Genomic DNA, 20698 nt, shown 5'->3' with positions numbered 1-20698 from the left:
CTTGAGATGGAAAGACAAAGAAGTAGTAAAAAGAAAAGAGATGGAGCTTTTAAGACTTCCAATTACTCCAAAAAGGAAAACAGCTGCAGGAAGATGAAGTTGTCTTTGTCTTGTTTGTTCAAAAATATATCATTTAATTATTGTTCTTGGAATTTAGCCTTTGTTTTTCTTCAGGTGTTTCAGCAATGAGAAACACGCTAAATGATCATCCTTGACAAGGAGATGGTAATACTTAGGCATCTCAATTGTTTCATTGAGCTTACTGGCCCCAAACAGTTCAGCTGTTGCTCTTCAGAAACTGCGCACTCTCTGATATACTGTATTTTAAGAAAAATATGTGTATGTATGTATATAGTGTATTTAAAGAAGTTTATCTGAGGAGTGTGTATTTCAAGTTCAGACATCAGAAGATATGTTGGGCAAAAGTCTAGTACTTAATCAAAATAAATCTTATTAAAGAAATACTAAACCAGTAAAGCTTACCTAAGTTCTCTTAACACTGTTTTGAATCATTTAGTTGGATGTTTTGGTCTGCTGCCTATGCAAGAAACATCTTTACGGTGGATGGGAAGAATTAAGTGTGTCTTGTTGCCCTTCAGTCGTTTGCGTGGAGAGAAGTCCTCAGTACCGGATCATCTGTGTGGGAGTGTCCTGCTTTTCCAAAACATTTTTACCTTAAATTGGTAGGGGCAATTGGTGGATGTTGGTGGTAACATACAAAATGGCAGGGCAGCGTGTTTTGCTTGCTCTACAAACTAAGTACAGAGCAGGGCTGGGGTGTGCTTGAGCATTTTGTCTGACCCTGAATTCAGCCGTTGTTGAGTCAGTTTTTACATACTTTTGAGCTCAAGTTCAGTCAAGCACATGTTGGTTTTGTCCTTATTCAGGAAAGTGCTTACACTGACCATATGCTTAAATATCATCAGCTGCCGAATTAAACTCAGAAATCCCTCAGGTGTTCTGCTGGCTTGTGTTTATGGTAGCCGCTGTACTTCCTTACGGGAGGTTGGTATGGGAATGTCTTTGGTGGCATGAGTCTTTTAGGAGCAGGGCAGAAACTTGTAAGTGCATCATGCAGGCTCGTTTGGGGCTTAAGGGAAGGCAAGGACCTTGTTCTGCAGCTCTGCGTTCTGCATGCAGTGGCTTAATTACTGGCAAAAATGTCAGATCGCCATGCAATTCAATACTGAAGCTTTTAATAGTACCATATAAAGCTATTCCTTCTTTCAAAAGGTATCACTTTTTAGGGCTTTTTTAATTGCAATTGAAAACATTTTCCAAATTTATTGCATTATTTTTAAATCTGTCAGTTCATTTTACACTGTAAGTGCGTTGTTTTCCTCAGATCTGTGCTAGTTCTACAACTTAGTAATAAATTAATATTTAATTTTTTAAAAAATCTTGAAATGGTTTTGCCTTGGAGCTTAAGTGTGAGAAGAGAAGCTAGAATATTAATTTTGTTAGCATAGCTAAATATAAGATTAAGGTGCAGAGAGCTAAGTGCAAACAGCTGCTGACTATGACAAGGGTACTTGGTGAATGCTGTTTTAATTATGTTAAAGTTAGAAAATATGTTGATGAATATCTTAAGATTAATTTATATAACTTCTTGTAACTTTCAAGAGGACTTCAGTTTTATATCTAATAAATATTGATGGTTTGCAACAGAGTTTGTTGTGCAAATAAATGCCATCTGACTATTATTGTCAAGCTTGTTTTTAGCCTTCAGAGATAACTTTTTAGGAGAGAAACATACTGCTGAAACTATCTGGCAGAAAGTGAAGATTAGGAGTCTGTTAGGCTTTCTTGGTCCACTTATGAATGTTACTCATAGTGAAAGAGTTTGACAATGTTTTTTTAAATATATATATAAATCATTAGCTATTGTTGCACTCGAGCAAAATGTTTTGGTGCAGGCTTGATCCTGAAACAGCCCCTTAATCTCAGGGACTAACGCTGTGGCTGAAGACTCTTTGCCAGTTCTGTGTCCAGCAGCTGCTGAAGTCCTGTGTAGCCCTCCCATTCAAATTAAAGGGCTTAGGAAAAATCTTAAGAAAATACACTAAATACGTTGTAGTGCTTCCTTGCATGCAGGCCAGGGATTATCTAAAGAACAAGCACCTGCAGCACGCACAGTGCTGGTAGCGCGCGGGTGATGCCGAAGGGCCGTGCCAGGGCGCACCCGTGTTTCCTCCCCGAGGCGGCTTTTGCGTTGGGCGGCGGGAGGCGGCGCGGCAGGGCGATGGGCTGCGACGGCGGCGGCGAGGCCCCGTGGCTGCGCCTCCGCGCTGGCCCTGAGCCCCTCTCGCCGCGCTCCCGTCGGGACGGGCGCCGGCCCGCGGTGGCGTGCCGAGTGCGGTGGCACGGGGCCTTTGCAAAATTGTGATATGCCCTGCTTTTATCAGCGATAAATCACTTGTAATCGGGGAGAGACTTTTCAAAGAGTGTTTGCCAATTTGCCCGTTCGAACTTCAGATTAACGTTAAAATTAAAAGTTTGTGCTTTCTCTTAAAGCTGTGACAGCCAGGGCAGCTTACTGCCCTTTAAGAGACTGGTATAGGGGAAAAAAGAAGAGCCCTGACAGCTATCGATCTGAGGCAGCCAAGGCCTGGAGCCAGCGCCAAAAGCGTGCGTGACCCAGCAGGGCAGGGGTTTTGCCCGTGGTCCGATGTGCGGAGCTAAGCACCGGTGTAGGCAGCAATGCCAACAGAGTTCCCTCGCGAGTAAAACAAAGCGTGCTGATATGTTTGCATCGTTGGGCATTATATTGTATTTTTATTTAAAATTTTTCTTAGGAATGTCAAATCTTTATCATTGGGAAACAAAATGCTTTGGGTTGGTGAAATGATATTAGTGCTGTGAAAGGATGACTAAAGGTTTTGGGTACTCGTTCCTAGGCTCACGGTCTCAAAATGACAAGTGTTTAAATATGATTTTAGGGTTGCTAGTCTTGTTGCCTTCTAGCTGGAAGTCGTGACGTGACAGTTTCTTTTGCCCCCCTTTCTGGCTGCATGGCCGCCAGCGGGGGATGGCGGTGTGCCCCTTCGCGGCAGCTCTCTGGGGTCGGATTCGATTGCGCAGCGTCCTCGTGGGAAGGTGCTCAGGAGTTGTGAGCTCGCTGTTTCTTCAGCATTTGTGAGGATTTCAAGTTTGAAATGTCTTAGAATAAACAGCTGAAATGCTGTTAACAATTAAGACCAATTAAAAAGGCACAACTGAAAAATCTGCAGTTGTATTTTGAGCATGAAATGCAAACAAAAGACCTAGGAATTGTAAATAAGAATGCCTTAATAAAAATTCCTTAAATCTTTTAACCAACCTAATGTTTGCAATACCTGGTTAGGATCTTTTGATTACTACAATTACATACAGTAACAAAACTGAAGTCCTTTAGAGAAACCCAAGGCAATTTCCAGTGGTGTTTGTGGATGAACTAATTACTATATTTGGAGTAATGCCTCGTAGCTCTTTTTCTTCAGCAATCCTATAAACAAAAACTTTTCTTGCAAAAGACTTAATTGGTTGTAATTTGTTGGATAGATGGAGACATTTGGGAAAAGGACGACAAAGCTCTGTTGGTTTGAAGTTGTATGTGGTTTTGGTTTATTTAGATGTTTAGGAGGTCTCCCAGAATGCTGCCAAGTTGCATAATTTTCTGGGGTACTTTTTCTGAAAATTTGGTCAAGGAAATATTTCATCCCATATATGACTTAAAAAAAAAAAAAGGGGGGGGGGGAAGGGGGCTAGAGTAAGACGTTGACTTCTCAAGGCCCCAAAACAGTTTGCTGGAGGAGTCGCTCCTGCTGAGTTGGCCGTGCTTACCTCTGCCTGCACAGCTGGAGCCGCGAGCAGCAGAGGCAGCTTGTACGGCCTCAAAACTGCTGGGTTAATGCACAGCTGGTAGCACTTGTGGTGCTGGAATTTGGCATAAAGGAAAAATGCTATTGACTTTGTTATTACTAGGTTACCTCTAGTAATTTCCATTGCAAGTTCCCACTTCTCTTGTTTCTGTGTACACGGAAAACTTAGATTGTTGATCACTCCTGTCCTGAATAAAAAGATTTTACAGACTGACATTGGTGGTGTTAGAATGAGAAGAAAAGGCTTGTTTTGATTTTTAATGGCAGCTGATGCATCCAAGCCGTACGTACTGGAATGTGCATGCACTCAGGGTGATGGTCTTCATAATGCCCCTACCTGTTACATCCTGTTAAATCCATATGTGTGTGTGCGCTCTTCACCAGGAGTTTTGGGATCATGGGTTTAGGGCCTTTGGAGCTTGAATTTTGTGCAAGGCTCTTTACCAACCAGCCAAATCCAAAGCGCAGGCAGGAATGATAACAGCAATCTGGTAACTCGACTCCCTGGGCAGGAGCAGGGGTGAGGGTGCCGGTGAGACCAAGTGCCGCTGTCAGCATTTTTAATGTTCTCCTAAGTAAGGCCAGCCAAGGTGGAAGTAAAAATGTTCTACCAGAACTAGGGGCTGAGGACCTGTGGGAGAAGTCAGATGTAGGTATCTATGAAATTTGTCTTGCCTCTGTTAGCTAGTGTAGAAGCAAAATTTTTCATGTCTCTTGATTCACCATGCACCAAATTGGCAATGTCTTGTCACTTTTTTGGAAGAAAAAAGTTGTCCAATAGCCTCCAATTTAACTTGCTGTTCCTCTGAGTTTATCTGTAAGCCTACTTGTTTGAATCCTTCGAATAAAACCGTGCCTACATTTGCCAGAAGCTTCTTGTGCCATTCAGGCAAGTTCCTGCAAGTTCTTCTCTGGTAGAGTTTTGGCCGAAGTTCGGATATTTGCACAGTAAGCTCAAAATGAAACTTCAGTGGGTGAACCCATACATACCTTTTAAAAAAAAAAAAAAAAAAAAGTAACCACAGTTTGGCACTGCTCCAGTCATTACCTACTGCTCATCAGCTCTAATCTCTGCGTAACAGCTTGTTTCCTCTCATCTCTTGAGGTTAAACTTGTATCAGCTGGGGAACGGGTTAAGGTTTGAGACAGGAGCACTTCCAGCACCCGGCTGGCGCACGAAGGCTTGCGGGCAGCACTGCGACAATGGCCAAAATGGGCTTGTTCTGTTTTGTTTTGTTTTTTTTTCCCCTTCCTCTGCTGATCAAGGAATTATTTTATGGAGGGCTGCAGGGAGAGCAGCACCCCATTTTGGCCCTGGCCATGGCCCGTCGGTGGTGGTGGCCCGTGGGGACGGGAGCACCGCCTTCCCGCGTCCGCCGGGGGAGCCGGGAGCGGGGCCGGCGTCCCAGAGGCCATCGGCAGGGCTGGAGCCGAGCTCGTCGCGCAAGCGGCAGCCGATCGGGAAACATGCTCTCCTGCCAGTTCAAATTGCTTGGGACCCCAGAGACTTGGCAGCGTGATTCACCAGTATGAAATATTCAAGTTTTAATCATCATTGCCTAGTGAAAAAACTGTAACTTGGTCTTTCCTAAAATGTTGAGCTTTTGTTCTGCATAAAGAAGTGTGAATATGTACGGAAAGTGCATTTATTAATTGATAGACACCAAGTATACCTATATTTTAAACTTTTTTTAGAAATATATGATGTATTCACACTTGTATTCATTTGTCTATAGATTTAGAAGGGTTGTGGAAGAAATGACTGTTTGGGAATGATTTCTGTGTGTTTTGGCCAATACAGACTAGGACACAGAGGTGAGCATTGGCTTTACTATAAAAATAGCGGTGATCATCACAGAGGATTCAACTTCTGGTCGTGTATTTATCACAGTAACTTAAATTTATGTCTGAATTGTGCTCTTATGTTTGATTAAAACCCAAAATCTTGGTTTTGCTAGCGTGTCATGCTCTGCCAGATCTGAAGGTGAGTTTCTGTGGTATTTCTGTGAGTTTTCTGCTGGCACTTTTCTAGGAATCCCGAACGCTAGTACTTTCCCTCTGAATTTGGCTGTTCCTGCAGCTTGGAGTCATCGTGCTTCCTCCTGTCCAAAACAGCTGTCCTCTGATAAAGACGGAGGAGTCTTCCTGCTCTACCGCGGCACTGCGCAGTCCTGTGCGTACCGTCCCCCCGGCACTGCCAGAAGCGCTGTGCTCCCGCTGCCTCCTGCCCGCCAGCGGCCCCTTCTCGTCGGTGGGCTTGGTCAGTCTGCTCTCGCCGGGCCAAGAACTGCTTCGTCGTTGGAGCAGGGTTTGAGGGGACCGTATAGAGGACGGGAAGATAGATTTGTGTCCTTCTGGCTGCTTAAGGACCTGCGAGAGAGGCCTCAGAAGAGCGGTAAAACGTAAATGCTGGGTCTTGCCAGACCTCTGCCCTCCTTGGGAACCAGTAGGGCTGTGTTTTGAGGTGACACCAGAGGAAATCTAACTGCATGGGCATGGGTTGTAGCGGAGCAGCAGAGGCATGTAGAAACCTAAACCCAAACCTCTTTTGGTCTGGCTGTTTTGCAGTGACCCCCAAGGTTCTTGAGAATCCCTCAACTCAACCTCAAAAATAAAAATAATAAGAAAGAGTAAAATACCTGATGTTCTTAATGTAAAAGTTGTGTGTGAGGATGGGCCTGTGTTTTGCATCAAAATACGTTGCTCCTATTTTAATCCCTGTCCCCCATGCTCATGCTGAAGCATTTTCGTGCTGCTGAAGTGTGAAGTAACAAATAGATGATATTAGACCAAAATTGCTTTGGGTTTTTTTTTTCTTTGTCTTCTCAGAATTCCATTTAAAAGGTGGCTTTTGTGTTTTGGCGTTTGGAAGAGGCATATGTTTTAAATCCTAAGTAAAATTGATTTTCTGGAATTGCAGTGAGGTGTCTGTATTGGACCATGTTTGCTGCAACAGGAAGAATTCAAACACTGCCTGATTTTTCTTACAAGGTTTTAGCTTGTTGATTAGTATTGATTGCTGAAGGAATTGGCCACTTGAGTAGATGCTGAATCAAATAATCCCCTTGGTTCTTGCTTTGCAAAGCCGTTGTCGTGGCCCCGGCTGCTCAGGTGCTCTGCCTACGTGCCGCGGGGCGAAGGGAGATTCTCTCGCAGACCTGCCTTTCTGCTTACACTGCTGTTGATAAGTGATATCTGCGCATAAATGTTAGGGTAACCGTTTGTAGCTGGATCCAATTGCAGTGCCTGCAAAAGGTCTGATGTGGGGTTTTCTTGATAGGCCTCGAGGATTTAGACACCGTGAGATTTGGGCTTCTAAATCACGTAGGTACTTTGGAAAACCTTTCCCATATCTTTGTCTTAAAACCTCTCTGCCGCCGCCACGGCTCTTGTGACCCACAGTGAGCGTAGGTGCAGCTCCTGCAGCTAATGCGGCTTTAGCTTCACGTTGGACGCTGGCCTCGGAGGCTGCCGCCGGGGCTGGGGCCGGTGCTGGCGCGGTGGCGGTGGCGTGGGGCTCGCGCCAGGCGAGGCGGCTGCCGGGGAAGGAATCTCTCCTCAAGAGATGAGCTTCAAGGGGAGCAGCGGTTTTGCACGGAGTGGAGGCGTGGGATCAGCCCCCGGAGCCGTATCCTGGTGAATTGCCTCGTGCGAAGCCCAGTGGAGCCGAGCAATTCCTGCCGGGGGTATCGGCAGAGTCGGAGCCGCCGCCTGGAAGGTGGGTGGCTGTCTAAAAGCCTGTTACGCCCTGCTGCGTCTGGGCCCTCTTCTTTCGGTCGACTACTTCTGTCCTTGAGCCTGAGCTCCCTCTTTTCACTGCTGCGTTTTTGACGGTTCACAGCAGACCTCGGCTGAACTCTTCTTGCTGCTCTCCTAGTCTGTGCTGCACATAACTGTAGCCCTAACTGATACAAAACTACTTGTCTATTTATTTGATAACTTCAAACAATCAGTTACTAAATAATTTCTTTAACCCCGTTTATTCCTATCCTGAGTGCTTAAAATTCTTTGATTAGAGAAGGAAGCAATTTACATGGGACAGGAGCTACTCAAGAGCCCCTAAACTTTGGGGGGGGGGGGGAAAACCCTGTATACTCCAAGTGATGACTTGCATCATATTGTAGCAGGCATCGGCAGATTGCGGTCATACTTCTGTGTGAGGAGGAGCAGGGTTGTCGGTACTGTGAGTTTCCTATAGGAGATGATCCTTGTAAAGGGTCCTCTGGAGGCAGTTGAAGAACTTGCCATCTGCTTTGATTTCTGATTAAATTCTTGATGTTGAATTTCTTGTAACCAGAAATTAGTGCTTGGATGAATGTGCCGAGCAAAAGTATTCCTTAAGTGCTATTTGTGACTATCTCGGCTTCAGGACAAGGAAATGTGCCAGAGGTGGGAAAAACAGAAAAAAAGACACATACCCTGATTATGACTCACTGATTTCTCCTCTTCTGGGAGGCTGATATTGAAGGTCTCAGCCGCTGACCGCTGATTAGCAGGGGCCTATTTATTAATGCCACGCAGGAAAGAAACATTAGGGTTGGACAACAAGGCAAGAGAGTTTTCTTAACTTCTTTTAAGATGCAAAGAAAATATCGGAAGTGGTTAGAAACATAGGTTGTTATTACAAAATAATATGAAGTATCAGGATAACAAATACCTGAAAACCCCTGTGTAGTGTAGAAAAAAAATAATGATGATCCTAGCACTGTCTTTGAACATGGTACAAGATTTAACAAGTAGATGAACGCCTTCCAGTTCTGAGATCTCTGAACTTTTAAGGTTGCCATACCCCTTGGATGATTAGCAAATCTTCTAGAGATGATTGAAATTCCTTTCCTAAAGTAAGGCAAAAGGGGGGGTCAGTAGCCGGCGCCAGTGCTGCGTTCCTCTCCCCGCTCCCGCCACGCGTGGGATCGTGGGGGAGCGATGGCAGCGCTCTGCAGGCAGAACTGGTCTTCTGCCGGTTTTGCAAACCCAGAGCTAATCCGCTGGTTTTAGAGAGCTCTTCTAGACTGCATCTATAATACCGCGCGTTGAAATCACAGTGCCACCGTGCAAGTCTCTACTAGTAACGATGTTGTTGCCAAACAATCTCTGCATATTGATAATGAAGTGTTTTTCTCTGTTGTTCATGTAACTTTCCCTGGGGTGGTGCGAAACTGGATCACTGAAACAAATGATTTATGAAATGGAAACCTGTTTGAAAGCGCATATTAGTGGTGGTTTGACAGTTGTTTGGCTTTGTTATTTTAAGCAACTCTTATCGTAGAATCAGTTTATGAAAAGCAAAGGATTGTGTGTGTGTGCACACGTCTGTGTGTGTATAAATAAACATACGTATTTATAAAAGGTCCCCTCTCTGAAACTGATAGATGCCAGACAGTTAAAGCCTTATGTGTGGATCTGTAATAATTCAATTAAACATGCAATACTATACTAGCAGATGCATCTCTCTTCTCTGATAACTTATCACTTACAAAGGCTTTAACTATTGTGTTACAGTTGTTTCCCAATTAAACTTAGGTGTAATTGTTACGAGTCTTATGTCTGGGGATCTGAGAAACTTAGTTTTGCGGCCTTTGCTTGTGCCTGCTCATAGAAGCCTTGCTTTTGGGTGGGAAGGGGAAATGCTGAGGAGACTTGTACATCTCCACCTAATCTTTTACCTAGAAATCCAAATTGTTGTGTCAAAATAAAACATTCCAGGTAATAACTTACTAGAGAGCTAATGTGCATTAGAGACTAGACAAAATGTAGTAGCAGTTGTTGCTTCTTTAATTGTGCATTCTTTGGTGGGGGGAAGAGATATAAGTGTGAGTGGTTTAAAAAAAAGTAACTGTTTAAAAAAAATAAAAAGGTTTGGCCAGAAGGATGCATTACAAGTAATCAATATTTTATGGATTAAAAAAAACCCAGCCCACTCCCAACACGCTATGGAGGCAGGTGCTTAAATGCAGTGTCCGAACGGTACGGCCTGCCCGCGGGTGCGTTTTGAGGAAGAAGCGCAGACCAGCGCGGCCCTGCCTCCCCTCTCCTGCGAGAGGGGCCGCAGGTCCCGGTGCCGCGGGGCTGCTCGGCCCTGCTGCGTCCCGCCGCCGCGGCGCTTTCGGGGTGATTTCCGTCCGCCCGTGGCATGGCGGTGCCGCTCCCGGACCCCGGACGGGCTCGCGTCGCTCCCCGGGGCTGAGCCCCGTCCTGGGCCGATGTGAAAGCTGGTAGCTGTTGCGTGCCGCGTTAATAGCATGAGCTGTTACTCCTGCAGTTCTGCATATAGATAAGGATTAATATTATACTAAAATTGATGGTGAATTGCTTAGTTTGTTGAAGCATTGTGAAATCAATCCGGTGATGTAATAGCTTTCATATTACTTTAAATACTGACTTTAAATACTGCATTGCCTTCTTTGAGGCTTTGTGTAATGAGATATAAGCATGTCCTTAAAGCGTGTGTGGTTTTTTTGTTTTGTTTTTTTTTGGGGGGGGGGGTTACATGATGTAATTTGCACTAATGATGGTTGGAAATAAATATATTTTGTAACACGCTTGACTAGAAACAAGCAGGCTACAAAATGTTTTCCAGTGACAGCAGCTTTTCCTGGCTACTTTGGTATCAACATTTGGCATTATTATTTGGCATTATAGTTGCTCAGTTCAGTGCATTCTTGAATCATTTTCAGGAAAAAAACTCGATAGGACTCTGATTTTTGGGATCAGACAAAGATTCTTTCTGTACGTTTTCTGGTATCTTTTTCTTCTGCACGAACAGAAGTGCCCTTTGAGGGGAGTTTATGCCAGCGCGGAGGGCAGCAAGCGGCGATGGCGAGGCGCCTTGCCTGCGCGCAGTTCCTAGGTGGGGGCACTGGACGCGCCGCGCTCCCGCGGCGTTGGGTCCCTCTGCGCCGTGCTCGGGAGCCGCTATTGCAGATCACTTAAACAGGCGCGGGGTAGTTGAAAACAAGCTAACCTGGGTTCCCGTAGTGGGGCTGCTGCGGGCGCAGGTGTTTCGCTGGCGGCGGCGTGGGTTTCGCAGCCACGCTGGTCTCACCGCGTCTCGCCTACGGTAGCCGCGCTCGAGCTAGCGCAGGCAGGTCCTCGGGGCCGCCGTCGCGCCCCGGGGGGGCTCCCCCTCTGCTGCCTTTAACCGGACGGCTTCAGTAAACTGGCAGGGGGTGAAAGCCGGGAGAGAGCCTGCAAGGCGAGTTCCGTCTGTCCCTAAAACGGACCAAAAAAAGAGATTTTTTCCTTCCCTTCGCTGCCAGCCTGTGTATCACCGCTCAGCGAGGTGCCAGGAATTGGCATTTGTCTGCAGAGTCGCCAGACTGACGTGAGGCATTTTGAGTTGATAAAAGCATTAGGTTTAGTCATAACTTGCCCCAGTAAAGGCTCACGATAGCTTCAGGAGACTATCTCCACCTCCATCGTTTTTCCGCACTGAGACTGTCAGTTTGGCGGCTGGGATTTCCGCACGTTGCCTCTCTTCCAGGAGCACCAGCCGGCAGGTGGGGGACAAAATCCTCCCGGTCCCGCCGAAGTCGCGGGGTGCTTTGCCGTCGGCCATGACGCCCCCTTTTCGCCATCCGCTTTTGAATTAACATGCAGAGATCAAATGTGTTAACTGTTGCCTGGGTGGTCGTACCCGCTTTAAGCAGCGGGAGGGCGTTGAAGGTCATGGCCGTGGCTCTCACTGGCCCTTACGCCGGGTCAAGGGAAGGGGATGGGCCTCCGTCCCCAAAATTGTCACCCTTGTATCACTGCCAGTTTGCTGTGAAAGGCAGGAGCCTCCTTCCAGCCGCTCTGCTTCATGTTTTAGCCTCTCTCCTGTTGCCAAGAATATTTTTATTCTGCATCAAGAGAAAATGAATTCATGCCTTCGGGATTTGTACTCTTTGCTCTGTGCTGTATGATAGCAACCCAGTGAGATACGCAAGTGGAAACTGCATTAATGATTGATAAAAGCTGAGAGCTGTTTAATTTTTTTTTTTCCCTGTTTAATGACTATCAATAATTTAATGCATTTGCTGTATGTTTTTAAGAAATAACAGCCATATTACAGACTCGGGTTTAATAGGCTAAATGATTCAAGCTTCAAAAATACTGATATCTGACATGAAGCATACCATCTTTTTAATTAAGAATAAGGCAAAAAAATACAAGATCTGGCCTTAAATGGTGGAGATGTGTTTTGAGAAAGGCACGTTTCCACGTAGCCCTGTTACCATTCAGCATGTGCGGCCGGAGCCGCGCAGCCGCTCCTGCCTCCGGGAGCCGTCGTGAGGCTGCGCCCGGTGCCGCGGCTGCCCGGGAGCCCCCGAAAATGCCACCTGGGGCCCCGTCCACCTTTCCTGCCCCTCGCGCTCGGATCCCACAGCCCACAGAAATGCTGTTGGTTTAGGTGATTTATCTGCATCCAGTAACCTAAGTCATTTGGGGGAGGGTGAGAAGCCTCTAGAGGAGGAATTGCTTTCTGCTGGGTCTAGCTTTCCTAGTGGAAATCCAGGAATTTAGAGGGGGAAATGGATGTTTTGACAGACATGATTTCTGTCTCTGCTTTTGGGTAAGGCACCACATTTTCCACGTGCCGAGCATTTCCCGCTGCGCAGGGATTCACTGCATGTGGTCCTCAAGGCTTCGCGTGGTCTGAAATCTTACCTTTTTTTTGCATGGTTTACATGGTCTGAAATCTTACCTGTCCTCAGTACGTGCCTTTTGGTGGTGGCTGCGGAGAAGTCTGCTTAGTGTCTTCGTTATTTGTGGTCATTGCAGGTAAAGACTGGTCTGTAAATGTTGTGCGTGGGTTGATAAGTTTTAATAAACCTGTTATCTAAATGCATGCATGTGAATAGGTGCTTCTGTAAACTTAGTTTTTCACGTGGACAAACATCATTTTGGGAAGAGCTTTTTCATTTTACAGCAGCATTTAAAGAAAGCAGATGGGGAATATCAATCTGTGTAACATATTTAGCTGCAATAAAGAATTGTGTAAACACTTCTAAATAAAAAGATAGAAGGATATTTAATACACTTGGACTTTGAATAAAGGTGGTTCTAATTTCATAACTATGCTTCTTGTTTAGGAGTTACATTTCATGCAAGCAAAGCCCAAAGAGGCTTATGCTTAAACTTCTGCTAATAGGTGAATCCCATGAGTTTGACTAAGATCTGGGCAAATCAAAGGAAAAATTATTTAGGATATCTGAACTGTTGTTCATTCTGACCATGTTTTTATCCTTTGGTTGCACTTTTCTAGCAGCATTTTGATAACTTTTTTGGGGGGTGGGATGGAGGGTGTAATTTATATATAAATACTTGAGAGAGAGCTTGTTGTCTTTGTGCAGATACAGTTCTGGAGCAATAGTTTTAATGTTTGAAGAAACTTCTGTGAGAGACGTGTGTGCATGTACATACACGTGCATGTCCGCACACACACATATATATGTATGACTGGGTAATAGGGGTCTGGGATCTGGCCCGGGGGGGCGTCCGAGGGAGCTCCGCTGGGAGCCGGCACCCGCAGCCAGCCTGGGAGCAGCGCCCTGTGCTCAGGGGTCGAGTTGATGCTGCTGCCTTTAGCTGTGCAGAGACTAGACACTAATATATTTTAGCAAGGGGTGTGTGAGATGCATTTGGTACTATTCTAAGAAACATTTAACCACGGTTTGTACAAGAATGCAATGCGAAAGTTCGTTGTTGGGTTTTGTTTGTTTGTTCTTTGTTTCTTTTTGCTGTTTCATCGTGATGGTTAAAAGAAAGTATTTTTTTCCTTCACTACTACTATTGCTTTTTACAATGAGAAATTGACATTACTTCTCCCTCAATGAATATTGATGGAATAGTTATTTTACTACCTCTCGGAGATGAAGAGGTTGGAAAATGAAGAGGAAAAAAGGAAAAGCATTTTTTTGTTTGTTTGTTTTTAAACAATGGTATAAACTTGAATTATTTCTGTTAGTGCACGTAGAGGTATAGAGTATATAGTTTACCTGAAGAAAAGGTAGCATTTGTTAAACATAGATTGAAGAACCTTAGGAAGATCCTATTTTGTTCCTGTAAATTGTGTGGTGTTGTGACGTTGTGCTTCTCTCCTTACTTATTTACTTTATTTTTAAACCCTTTTCTGCCTTATGTTAAAAACACTGGAGGAGGGGGGTTGTTACATACAACAGTGCTCTGATCTAATTAATTTCTCTAGTTCCTATTGTAATAAAAGTAATTGACATTGGGAAATAGAGCTAGGAAATCCAATAAATTAAAAAATATCTTCCAGGTTGGTTGTCTATAATGAAGGCCACCTTTACCAGACTGGTTCCCCAAATGGCTTTCCTTCCGGCTGGAAGAAGGCCTGCTGCCGAGGGAGCTCCTACCCGGTAGCGGGCAAGATTGGGTGCGCAAGCTCTCGGCCAGTCGGATGGTGCAGACCGGCAGTGAGGGGAGTTACTTTCCCAAAATGTTGTATTTTCTGACCCTAAGTCTCTGAATCATTACGATCAAGAATAGTATCTTGGCAAATGTCATGCAAGCTCTTTGCTTTTAACCGTGGGAAGCGAGTTAGGCTTGGGCAACACCTGTCGCAAGCGCCCGATTCTCGTCCTGCAGCAAGAGGGATAGATTTGGCACTGATCCTTCAGGAGGAAGGGTTAGTTTTGAGTCATCAAAGTCGCGTTTTGGAGTACCTGCTCCACTTTTGAGTCTTTGGTGCGAGCGCTGCCCAGAACCACCACGCACAGCGTGAGCTTTAATGAAAACCCAGCCCCAGCTGGTGGAGCTGAGACTTATTGAGCTCAAGATATCAAGATACAGGAAAGCAACTGAGCTAAATCCACGGCGGAAGCCGAGACCCACACCAAGTGAGGGTGTTTGTGGTTACATATGCCTCTTCGCTTACCTAATGTTGACGGCAGTGATTTGTTGGGTTTCAATGCCGTGTCTCTGTTTGTCTCCTTTCTGTAGTAGCTGTGTACCCAAAACACTTTGACGTTTTTCTTATATAAGTTATCTCTGGCCTTGACAGAAATTCAGTGAAGACTTTTGGTATAAGTCGTTTAGCTAGGTTTCTCTAATTAGATTTTGACTTTTGGGGAAAGCTTTATTTCGCTTCATTTTATTTTATATTTTATAGCCTGAGGATTTGAGAACAGAACAATCTCATTTTCTTTGGGGGAAGCGATGTCTGAGTTGAGGCTACATCCCTAAGTGATACTTATGACAGGTTTTGGTCTTCCTGAGAATATTGTTCATAAAATTTAGGTTTTTACACTTAGCCTTCTTTTTTGCCATCTCTTGATTTTTGTGTTTGATTAAAAATATGCTTCCCCTAAATCTTGTACATCTGCTTTAGACTTTTTTTTCTTCTCCTGACAATAAGAGGATGAAAGAGTAAAAATTTTTAAGCACTTGAAATGCATCTAATATATCAATTCTTAACTGACTTTACCTGACTTATGTGGGGTTTTTCTCTTAGTAGAGAAAAGTGCTGCCTAAAGCATCCTTTTGATTTAATAATTAAAAATAAAAAGGATGCATTTGATTTACGAATGCTGAGCCATGTGTGTGGTTTGGGTGGGGTGGGGGGGGAATGATGTTTTCTTGTATTTTGCAGCCTGGTCTGTGCGGAGCTGCTTGGTAAGTATTGATTAGCACGTTGCCTCAGGAAGTACACATGTCAAAGCCAATTGGCTGATGGTCATTTCTTTTCGGATCCCCGCAAGGAGGGCTGAGTGCCATTTCCCTCTTTTTAAAAAGTATTATGTCTCAAGTGCTCCAAATGTTGGTTTAAGTTGCCCTGCATCAGTTAGTACAAAGAGGGCTGAAATCTGACCGAAAGCTGGGATACGAATGAGGGGTATAAGACACTAAGAAAGTAGAATTAAACCACACGGAAAGGTTTGCCTTTAGCGAACAGGTTGGGGAGGCAGATTTTTGAACAGATTATTATTTTTTTTTTAATCTCAGGTTCCACTCTTCTGCATGGTCAGATTATTGCTGGACCTATCTATGGGCGAATGTAACAAGGCAGAAGACGTTTTGAATCACTGATCTTGTTCTTTCTCTCTTATTGCATGTTTTCTGTGTGTCTTTTTTGTGATCTCTGTTTAGTTTTTCATTTTTTATTTACACTGCCACTGTTACTTCATGAATTCTTTAAATCATTGCCTGTCTAGAGGGGAGTCCGGTCAGGGTTATTCTTGCAGCTTTACACATGCTGGCAGCAGGAGTGAAGAGCAGAGGTTTTGCCCCCTAGAGAAATACAGGAGCCGTGGCCAGGTGGAACTGGACAGGCATGGTTGGCTTTGGGGGGGATATTTTTATGGTAGCGGCCTTTTGTGTTGTCTCCTATTTGTTGGGCCCCCTTGTATAAAATCTGTTTTGGGAGATGAGGATCCATCTGCAGTCCCATGCTGTTAGCAGATGGGGTAACTGTCTATTTTGGGGATGATGGAGGTGTGGGGGGAAATGTAAAATAGCATAGACCTTTCTTTTCCATATTTTGAGAACTTGCGTTCAGATTTTCCAGAAAAAAATCATTTAATAAGCCATGGGTCAGAAAAGGGTAGGGAGTTCTGTGTTAATCTAAGCCAACAGAAGGGATCAGAAGCATTTCCCTTTGCTCGTTCCCTGTGGAAAAACTTGAGTGGATTGCCATTTCCTCAGACATGTTAATGTCTCGTATGTGCCCTTTTAAAATCACTTTGCACGTGATTTGCCTGCCTTTCATCAGAGGCAGGTACTGGAGGTAGGGAGAGGCCCGTGAAGGCTGAGTGTCTGAAAGTTTCCTTACGTTCGTGATAGGAGTGGGGCAAAGATAGAACCTCCGATCCGGGTGAGTGAGGGATTGGGGTTTTATGGGAGTGGAGCTGAGAAAAATTGATTTCTGAATGGCAGCTTTGGTCAGGAGAAGGCTTACCGGTTCCCTCCATTCTGATATTTCAGATTTTTTGTTGCTGTTGTTTTATTAATAAAAGCTTCAGTATAGCTCAAATAAGTTGTCATCTTTTGGAAAGAAAAATAGAAGTTATGATTGGTCACATGTACCTCATAGTTTTATGTATGATCCTGCTGGGAAGAGTATATAAGCGCTTGAATGTACGCTATTTAAATCTGTATGTACCTATATACTCAGTATGCAAGTTGAAATTTGTCTTTTGGGAACTATTTTGCTAGTAAAAGTGATGCATTTGAATTTTTACACAGAAGTGGGTGTGAGCCTGGCTGAAGCATATTTACTTAATTGTTAGAATGAGCACTCAGGAATAGCCTTGAAAGCTTTAGCCTTCCTCCTCTTCTGGTAGCTGCTGTGAACCCATCCTCATTTTTCTTAGCAGGTGACTTGGGCTTCGTGTTGCATACTTTGATATGGTGATGGCAGAACATGAAAATACAGGGTAGCTCCTGTTGATGTTTTGGGACTGGAGAAAGAGAGGCACTGTAAACTAATCTAAGGAGTTGTAATCTGCTGCCTCTTCAAAAACACAAAAGCTGATACTTATTTTTCTCTTCTGTTTTGTTTTTCTCCCCTGTAGGAAATACTGTTGTGCTGAGGAAGAAGACAGCAGCTCCTTGCCCTTATTTTTATTTTATTTTTTTCATTCTCTTTGCCTGAATTAGAAGCTCCAGGAATGTGCTAATTGGCGGCGGCCTCTTCAGAAAGGTAAGAGGTAGTTGTTATCTGCTTTCCTACGTGTTTTGCCTGTTCAGCTCCTTTTGGAAAAGAAGGGTGATATTAGAAGCAGCTTGTCTACATAGAGTTTAGACAAGTCTTCTGGTTAATGTGGATTGCTCTTGCGTTGCCTTTAATAGTCTCATGCAAATCAAAGGTATGTGCACTTTTCATTCCACTTCTCTGTGTGGGGGACAGTCAGCTGGGAAAAACTGTAAAATGAGATACACTTTAAGTGTTTGTGGGGGAAAAAATAAATAATATAACTGTCGTGTTGCAAACTGTTTAACTGAATCTATATCCAAATATCAGCTCAGATGAAAATACAATCAGTTAAGTCTGGAGAGGCCAAGTTGAAGAATAATGTCTCATATAGTGGATTTTTTTTCTTTTTACCTAAATGTCTCCTGTGGGGGTCCTTTGTGGTTTCATGGTTGGTTGTACCACTGACAAGTAAGAGAGGAACCAGCTGGAACTCCAGCCCCGAAATTGAGTGGTGCGTTTTGTGGAGAGTTGGAAGCAGTTGGTAATTCTTCACCTCTCCAGACTTTTTTAATTGTGGGCAGAAGTGCCAAAATGTGGTGGGTGAGAGTTCAAATGCGGTGTTGTCTTTGTAGTACTTCTAAGCAATTAAATTTTGTAGTTGTATCTGATGATGTGATCTACATGTAATCCACGTCCGTCTTTCCACTTCAAGACACACAATTTATGTCTCGGGATCTATAAAAAGAAAACATTAGCGCTGTGATTCTTAGAGCACCATGAGCTGCTTGAGTAGACTCAGGTCAGCTGCAAGACAAATGCCATATATATCTTAATGTTAAAAATCAAAATTTTGATTTGTGTTTGCTCGCAAACCGGCTGCAGTGTTTTGAGATGTCATTTCCATCTTTCTGATAGAGGTTAACGCTCCTTGTAGTGGCGGCAATATCTTCCGTCTAGACCACAGCCATTCCAGTTCACAGTTTGGCGTCTTAACTTAACCTAGCCCTGAGAAGGGGTTTATGCTAACTTCCTGGGCTCTGAATTGGAGAGGCCGGTGTGTGATGCGCATTTCTTTCTGCCGTATTTATTTGCTTTGTGGTGCTAGCCTTTGTGGAGGGTTGGGAAGCCAGCACAATGCAATAATGTCTTAAATTGCCCTGGTGAGGTTTGTCAGAGTTCATTTTTCAGGTCCCTCGGATGGGCTAAGTACGCTCGCTTGTCAAGGCCGAGCTGAGACAGGTAGATGCGCCTTGGAGTCGTCTCTCTCTTGTTCCCCCTCTCACCCGTGATGGGGCGGGTGCAAGCCACCAGCCGGCCGGCTACCTTCAGAAATAATGCTAGTGACCTAATGGGCAAACATTTCTTGGAGACCTTCAGCTGAAACGGGGAGAAGGAGAAACGCAGACCAGCTCAAGGGTTCTCGTGGCGTTTGCAGTTTTCCTAGGGCCCCTCTGTGCAATTACCCGTCTGTCGCGTTGTCTCCTACCTGTTAACGCCGGAGGAGCGCCAGGCTCCAGGCTGCCAGTCTTCGCTGCGGCGGAAAGGCTGGCTGCGCTCCTCTCCTTGCGCTTCACAAGCGGCAGTCGCTGGTCCCCCGCGGGTGCCCAGGATCTAACCTGGAGATGGCGGATAACATCTCTCCTTGGTGGCAGACTGAATAATGCAGGTCGCCTGGCTGTTCAGGGCACGTGTTCCCTCAACCTCCGACGCGGGGGTGCGAGGAGAGGAGCCGGCCGCGGCAGCCGTGCAGCCCTGGAGCCCTTCGCCCCCGGGTTCCTGAGCGAGGCTCAGGTTCCTCTGAAACGCGGAACGTCGGGGCGCGCCGGCTGCGACCCGGGGGCCTCGGCTGAGCCGCAGCCGTGGAGCAAAGCCCTTAGAGGACTGATAGCTCCCGCGGAGTTTCCTTACGGTCTCTGAATCCCTTCACGCTCCCTGGATCTGGGCTGAGGGAAGCACGGAGTTTGCAAGTGGTGTTGCAGGACTGGGCGTGAGTCTCGTTGCTGTTACCTTCTCGCTCCTGGTGCCAGTCTCGTGCAGCGACTTTCAGCGCGGAGCAGTGCCTCTGCGCTGTCCGTGCGGTCAGCCGCAAGGTTGCGTGCGGCCGCTGCCGTCTCTCGGTGGCTGGGCGCTTCGGTGCAGCACTGGCCCTTCGGAGGGGCTTCCCTGCTGCCCCCCCTTCCCCCGTCCCGGCACGCGGGGCAGCGCGTCCCTCCAAGGCGTCGCGGGGGAGCGGCACCCGTGCAGCGCCCTGCCTCCGCGCGTGCCTGTCCGCGCCAGCCAGGAGAGGAAGCGTCCCGCTTTGGATGACGTCCCTTTCCAGCCGCGACAGTGACTCGCACACCACAGAGATGTATGTTGTTAACCCCCTTTACGGCACCTCCGTAAAACACGTGCTTTAGCCGTCTGCAGACGTGCGGTATTTAAGCAGCAGAGTCGGTATTATCAAATGCTGTCTTGCAGCCTGTGTCCCTTGGGGTGAAATCTTTGGGAGAAAAGGCTGGATGTGACGGTGAAATTTGATAATCAAAGCAAAAAGAAGTTCTTCCTCGTCTGTTGGGCCCGGACGCGTTAGGAAGGTGGGGGACGGGGCAGCGTATGCCCTCGCCCAGGCTGGAGACGTTGAAGGGGAGCGGAGAGGAGGGGAACGCCGGGGCTGGGGCCGGCAGCAGAGGGTCAGGCTGGCTTGCAGCCAGCGGTTTGCTGCGTTTTGTCTGCTGCCTTAAATCTGTACTTTCTTCCTCCTTGTTTCCTCCTTACCTAAATTTGTGCAAAGATGGTTTTTGATTCTTTTGCCCCTTGAAAGAGCAGCCCTACTGCTGCTCAGATTGAGCTAGGAGAAAGTTCTGCTCGTAATCAGGGCATTTGGAATGATGGTTTTGCACTGATTTTGAACGAACTTATATTTTCTCATTATTTTTCCCCTTTCTCTCTCATTCATATCCATCTGAACCATCTCCAAAGGAAAGGTGATGCTGCTGCTAGCTAACATTTCAGGTGGGTGACACTGTGGTATGTTAAGCAGCGTGTCTGTAATAACTTATCTGTCAGTGGGAAACTTAACCTGTTTGTTTGTGTTTCTCCTTTCATATATAAATCAAGGTCATAGCTTTTGAGACTTTGAAGAACATTTCAACAAGGTATTTGTTTCATGTCTTGTTTTTTTTGTTTTGGGTTTTTTTTTTGTTTTTTTTTTTCAAAA

General features: G+C 45.4%; 1 protein-coding gene across 5 annotated transcripts in view; it reads left to right on the top strand.

Annotated features, from left to right (window-relative positions):
* Positions 1 to 20698, top strand: part of ZMIZ1 (zinc finger MIZ-type containing 1) — a 363439-nt gene that overhangs the window by 28701 nt on the left and 314040 nt on the right. For all 5 annotated transcript variants that reach the window (XM_067299869.1, XM_067299867.1, XM_067299868.1 and 2 more), the window contains one exon: positions 17378 to 17505. The gene's annotated coding sequence lies outside the window, so the exon portion shown is untranslated. The remainder of the gene's footprint in view (positions 1 to 17377; positions 17506 to 20698) is intronic.

Source organism: Apteryx mantelli, chromosome 7, assembly GCF_036417845.1.
Source record: "Apteryx mantelli isolate bAptMan1 chromosome 7, bAptMan1.hap1, whole genome shotgun sequence".
Classification (NCBI taxonomy): Eukaryota; Metazoa; Chordata; class Aves; order Apterygiformes; family Apterygidae; genus Apteryx; species Apteryx mantelli.
This window is presented reverse-complemented; position numbering and strand designations above follow the sequence as displayed.